The sequence below is a fragment of the Mandrillus leucophaeus genome, unplaced genomic scaffold (assembly GCF_000951045.1).
Source record: "Mandrillus leucophaeus isolate KB7577 unplaced genomic scaffold, Mleu.le_1.0 Scaffold274, whole genome shotgun sequence".
Lineage (NCBI taxonomy): Eukaryota > Metazoa > Chordata > Mammalia > Primates > Cercopithecidae > Mandrillus > Mandrillus leucophaeus.
The window spans coordinates 792,363-797,655 of NW_012102854.1; the positions used below are offsets into that span (position 1 = coordinate 792,363).

General features: G+C 45.4%; 1 long non-coding RNA gene across 1 annotated transcript in view; it reads left to right on the plus strand.

The window, feature by feature from the left end:
• Nucleotides 1–4,510, plus strand: part of LOC105543056 — a 36,934-nt gene extending 32,424 nt beyond the window's left edge. The window contains exons 3-6 of the long non-coding RNA XR_001006570.1: nucleotides 1,717–1,762; nucleotides 3,067–3,104; nucleotides 3,741–3,798; nucleotides 4,345–4,510. This is a non-coding gene — a long non-coding RNA (uncharacterized LOC105543056). The remainder of the gene's footprint in view (nucleotides 1–1,716; nucleotides 1,763–3,066; nucleotides 3,105–3,740; nucleotides 3,799–4,344) is intronic.
• The last annotated feature ends 783 nt before the right edge of the window (nucleotides 4,511–5,293 follow it).

Consider the following 5,293-nt stretch of genomic DNA (forward strand, 5'->3'; position numbering starts at 1 on the left):
CCAGGATGGTCTCGACCTCCTGACCTCGTGATCCGCCCGTCTCGGCCTCCCAAAGTGCTGGGATTACAGGCTTGAGCCACCGCGCCCGGCCTTATAAAATCATATTTCTTGTGGGAAATTTCTTTGAAAGGCACAGCGAGTTAGTTTGGAATTGTTTAAAAGGAAATAATTCCTGGTTTTGATATCTTAGTAGTAGTATTTTCCCCAGTGTCTTTGAAATCTTATTTTTGGAGCACGTGTGTAGAGTAACTTTTGTGAAAGAAACAACCAGTTAAGGAGGTTTTGGGATTTCCTTTATGAACTATAATACTGATTTTGATTATTTATTTATTTATTTATTTTGAGACGGAGTTTCGCTCTTGTTGCCCAGACTGGAAGGCAATGGTGCGATCTCGGCTCACTGCAACCTCTGCCTCCCCAGTTCAAGTGATTCTCCTGCCTCAGCCTCGTGAGTAGCTGGGGTTATAGGCATGCGCCACCACGCCCGGCTAATTTTGTATTTTTAGTAGAGGTGGGGTTTCTCCATGTTGGTCAAAGCTGGTCTCAAACTCCCGACCTCAGGTGATCTGCCCGCCTCGGCCTCCCAAAGTGCTAGGATTACAGGTGTGAGCCACCGCACCCGGCCGATTTATATATATACACATATAAATCACATTCCTCTAACCAAAATGGGGTGTTTCCTTCCATGTTGAATATAGGCTGTAGACCCGTCGGGTATGGGGCATTGTTAGCAGTGAGACCACAGCAGTTTTCATGTCATCTGACAACATCTCCAAATAGCCTTTGTGGTTGTCACTGCTTCCCAAGACAGTTCCAAGGAACAGTTCCCGGTGATGACTTGCTACTTGCTATTGTTACTTAATGTGTTGAGGTGGCTGTTACAGGCACTGTTACTATGGCAGAAATTACACCAGAATTTAGTGGCTCAAATAATCATTTTATTATGTTTGTGGATTCTCATGCTCATAGTCAGGATTTGAGACAGGGCCCAAGGGTAGCCCACTTGTCTCTGTTCCGTGATGTCTGACCTCAGCACGGAAGACTCAACAGCTGGGATCTGGACGCATTTGGAGGCTTTTCCCTCACAGCTGATACCTGGCTTGGGATGTTGGAAGATGGGGCTCAGCTGGGATTGAGTGCCTGCATGTAGTGTCTCCATATGGCCTTGACTTCCTTAGAGCCTGGCAGCCTCAGGGTAGTCGGAATTCTGAGGTGGCACAGGGCTCCAGGGCGGATGCTGAGTGGTCTTTTATGAGGTAGCTCAGCAAATCCACCCAGGATCGGGGAGACAGGACATCAATTCTGCCTCTCAAAGGGAGGAGTGGCAAGAAATGTTCAACCATTATTTAAAACTACCACAGCAACACGCCTATGAATATATCAGAAAAATTAAAGTATCCTGATAGCTGCATTTCTAAGTAATTGGTCTCCTTTGAAATTCTATGAATTGTGTTTTTTGTAGTTGATGGCATAATTCTGAGGAGTCGTCAGAGACTCTCCCATATGTTAGAAGGGTCCTGCACAGAACAGGTTCACCCTCACCCACTTCCCCCAGTGTTTGAAATGCAGTGTTTGTTCCGGTTTATTGGTTAGGGCAGGACTTTCTCATTTGTTTTAGATCTAACAGCGGTTTAGAAATTGGCCTGTAACTTTTTTTTTTTTTTTTTTTGGCCTGATTTCCTTCTGTTTCTGCTGATATTATTCTCACTTCAGTAGGAATCAGGAGCTTCTTTTGCTATTGTTGTTTTGGATGCATTGGAAGGTAAGTTTCCTTGTGAACCGTATTTTGGACTCACTTTGTAGGCTTTGCCAAATGGACTTTTTACCCTCCTATCTTGCATGTTCTTTGGATATTCTCATAGATTCTCAGGGATATTTCCGTATTTTACTATTCATGAGTTTAGAAGTGTGTTTACTTTCCTGAGTTTTCATTTTCTTCCTTTTCTTCTGTCGTATGTAATTTACAGAGCAAATACCCACCAGAGAGGATTCTTAAGGGATGTGGAAAGTGAATTTCTTTGCGCTTATCCAGTGAGGTTGATTTTCAGTCAGCGAGTATTCAGTATATGCCTAGGACTCTGGCTTTATTTATTAGCTTTCTGATGCCGAACCCGTCAATGAACTTCTCTGTATATTTGATTCATCATGAAATGGTGACACCGAGGGTGGCTGATTTCCAGGTTTACATCAGTTGCCCCAGGGGAAGTGCCTGGCCCTTGTCTGGTTGTTGCTGCTCTAACTTTGCCCTGTTAATTGAAGAAATGCGGCTAGAAACACTTCCTGGGGTGTTGCTGGCATTTACCATCCTCACAGTTTACAGAGAAGCCCATATTTTCAGCCTGTTCCTCGGCTTTCTGTCATTTCTAAACCATCTCACCCGACCTGGTGTAAGCTTCATTGTGTGTGAGTTTGCAGAGATGTAATTTGGGCCTACACGTCTCCTCAAAGCCTAATGCCCACCTCCCACCTCCATGAAAATCTGGAGCTCAGGACCCACCACCCTCCCCTGCCCACTGCAGGTTCGAGCATTTGATGGTGGAAACCCTGCCCCGAGTTTGTATGATGGTGGCTTCTCTGGGGTCTTGTTCTCTGTGGGTCTGTCCTGTGCTATAGTGTGTGGAGCTGGGGGGATTTGCCCTGTGTTCCTGAAGGAGGGTCACAAGGAGTTGTTGGATAAATGGTCTCATACTTCTTTTTTTCTGGGGGGACAGAGTCTCGCTCTGTCTCCCAGGCTAGAGTTCCGTGGCACCGTGTCAGTTCACTGCAACCTCCGTCTCCTGGGTTCTAGCAATTCTCTTGCCTCAGCCTCCAGAGTAGCTGGGATTACAGGCACCCACTACCACGCCCAGCTAATTTTTAAAATATTTTTAGTAGAGACGGGGTTTCACCATGTTGGCCAGGCTGGTCTCGAACTCCTGACCTCAGGTGATCCGCCCGCCTAGGCCTCACCAAGTGCTGGGATTACAGGCGGGCGCCTGGCCAAGGGGCTGATATTTCTTAAGGGCTTCCCCCAAGAAGGAAGAAGCCAAACGTACTGAGGCAAATCTTGTTTACATATTATTCTAGGTCCAGATTTTGAAGAAATCTCTCTAGAGGTTGAACAGGTGAGGCTCACCTTTCAATAGTTACACCAAGAAAGGCCTAGCTGGTGACTTAGGCTATGGTTTTGGGCTGCACGAGAGTGGTCAGGCGGACAGTGGGGAAGTCTACATATAACCCAAAGGGGAAAGAGAAAAGACCCCAAGAAATCAGGGCAAAGTCCCACAGTGTCTGTTTCTTGATGGTGTCACTGGCATGTGGGTTACCTTCCCACTGCGTCCCCCAAAGGACATGAGGCCATAGACTGCAGTGCCCGTGAACAGAGGAGCTGTGGGAGTGGTAGTTTGATCGCTCCCTTCAAACGCACACCCCGGTGTGTGCACGTTTCTTCTGATGCAGCGCCCCAATGGGTAAGCTCTGTGCTTCTCCACACAGTGGATTAAGAGTGGAAACCTTCTCTCTGTTTAGCGCTTGACGGTTTGGTTGTGACCTCAAGTCATGGTGATCAGAGCCAATGATCCTAACAGTTTAAAATTGTTGAGCTTGTGGGTAGGTTTTTGGGAGGTAGCATATGTGTTACCTGGTGTTTGTCATCTGCAGTGGTTTTGTTACTTTTTGCATAGACTGCGGAGAATGTTTACTAACTGCAGATGATAGAGAATTCACCAGTCACTCTAAAATCCTCCCATTTCTTGGTCTAGAGCTGCTCCTGGATCCCGCAGCAGCGAGGAGACCTGAAGACCAGAGGAAACACAGCAAGTAGGCCCTTTAAACCACTCATCTGTGTTCTCTTCTAATTTATTCTGTTGTATTTTGTTTCTCTCATTTTAAGAGGTTAAAATCATCTTGTTCAGACCTCAGCATATAAAATGAACCATCTGTAGACTTCAGGCTCCAACCATACCCCAAGAGTTGTCTGGTTTGTTTTAAATTACTGCCAGGTTTCAATTGTAGATACCCCCGGAAGGAATATTCCAGATTCCCTGAGTAGTTTCCAGGTTAAAGTCCTATAGGCTTCTTCTGTTTTGAGGAGGAGTTCCTGTCAGAGAAGAACGTGATTTTGGATTTGTAACTTTAATGCTTGTGAAACACTATAAAAAATAATTTTCTACCCCTAACTTTAAAGTACTGTTAGTGAGAAATTAACATTCCTTCAGGAGGGTTAAACTGCCATTTCAGTTACCCTAATTCCAGATGTTTTGGTTGTTAGGACTCTCTAATGTTCATGAAGAAGTGTTTTATATTTTCCCTCGAGATTAATTTTCTCTCTTTTTTCTTTTTCTTTTTCTTTTTTTTTTTTTTAAGATGGAGTCTTGCTCTGTTGCCCAGTCTGGAGTGTAGTGTGGCAATCTTGGCTCACTGAAAGCTCTGCCTCCCGGGTTCACGCCATTCTCCCCCCTCAGCCCCCGGAGTAGCTGGGACTACAGGCTCCCGCCACCACGCCCGGCTAATTTTGTTTTTGCATTCTTAGTAGAGACAGAGTTTCACCATGTTAGCCAGGATGGGCTCGATCTCCTGACCTCATGATCCGCCCACCTCAGCCTCTCAAAGTGCTGGGATTACAGACATGAGCCACCATGCCCGGCTGTTTTTTCATTTCTATTATGATTTGTTCTGTGGGTTGTCAGTGACTTAGCGGTATGTTTTTCACATGTTTATAAAGCTGAATAGTTCTGTATGTCAGCTCAGCACCCCTAGTGTCAGCCATGCTCCTCTCCTGCTGTGCATAGATGGGGCCTGTCCACACCTGAATCTCCTGGGTTCCCGCTGTCAGCACCTGAAGGTACCCACCAGATGTGTCTGTCACTTCCCTCCATCCACCTCTCTTGTGGTTCTCATATTTCTGCCTCCCCAGAGACCATTTCTCTCTAGAGCAGTGGTTTTCAGTAGAAATACAGTGCCAGACACATACGTCATTTTACATTTTCTAGTAGTCACCTTAGAAAAGTTAAAAAGAGGCTGGGCACGGTGAACCCAGAATGCAGACTTTGCAGTGAGCCAAGATTGCGCCACTGCACTCCAGCCTGGGCAACAGAGTGAGACTCCGTCTCAAAAAAAAAAGAAAAGTTACAAAGAAACAGGTGAAATTAGTTTTATTTCACCTAAAATGTTAGCATTATCCAAAATATCACTTCAACATCTTATCAAAATAAAAATAATTAATGAGATGGTTTACAGTCTTTTTTCTTGTTTTGAGACAGAGTCTTGCTTTGTTGCCCAGGCTGGAATGCAATGGCACCAGCATAGCTCACTG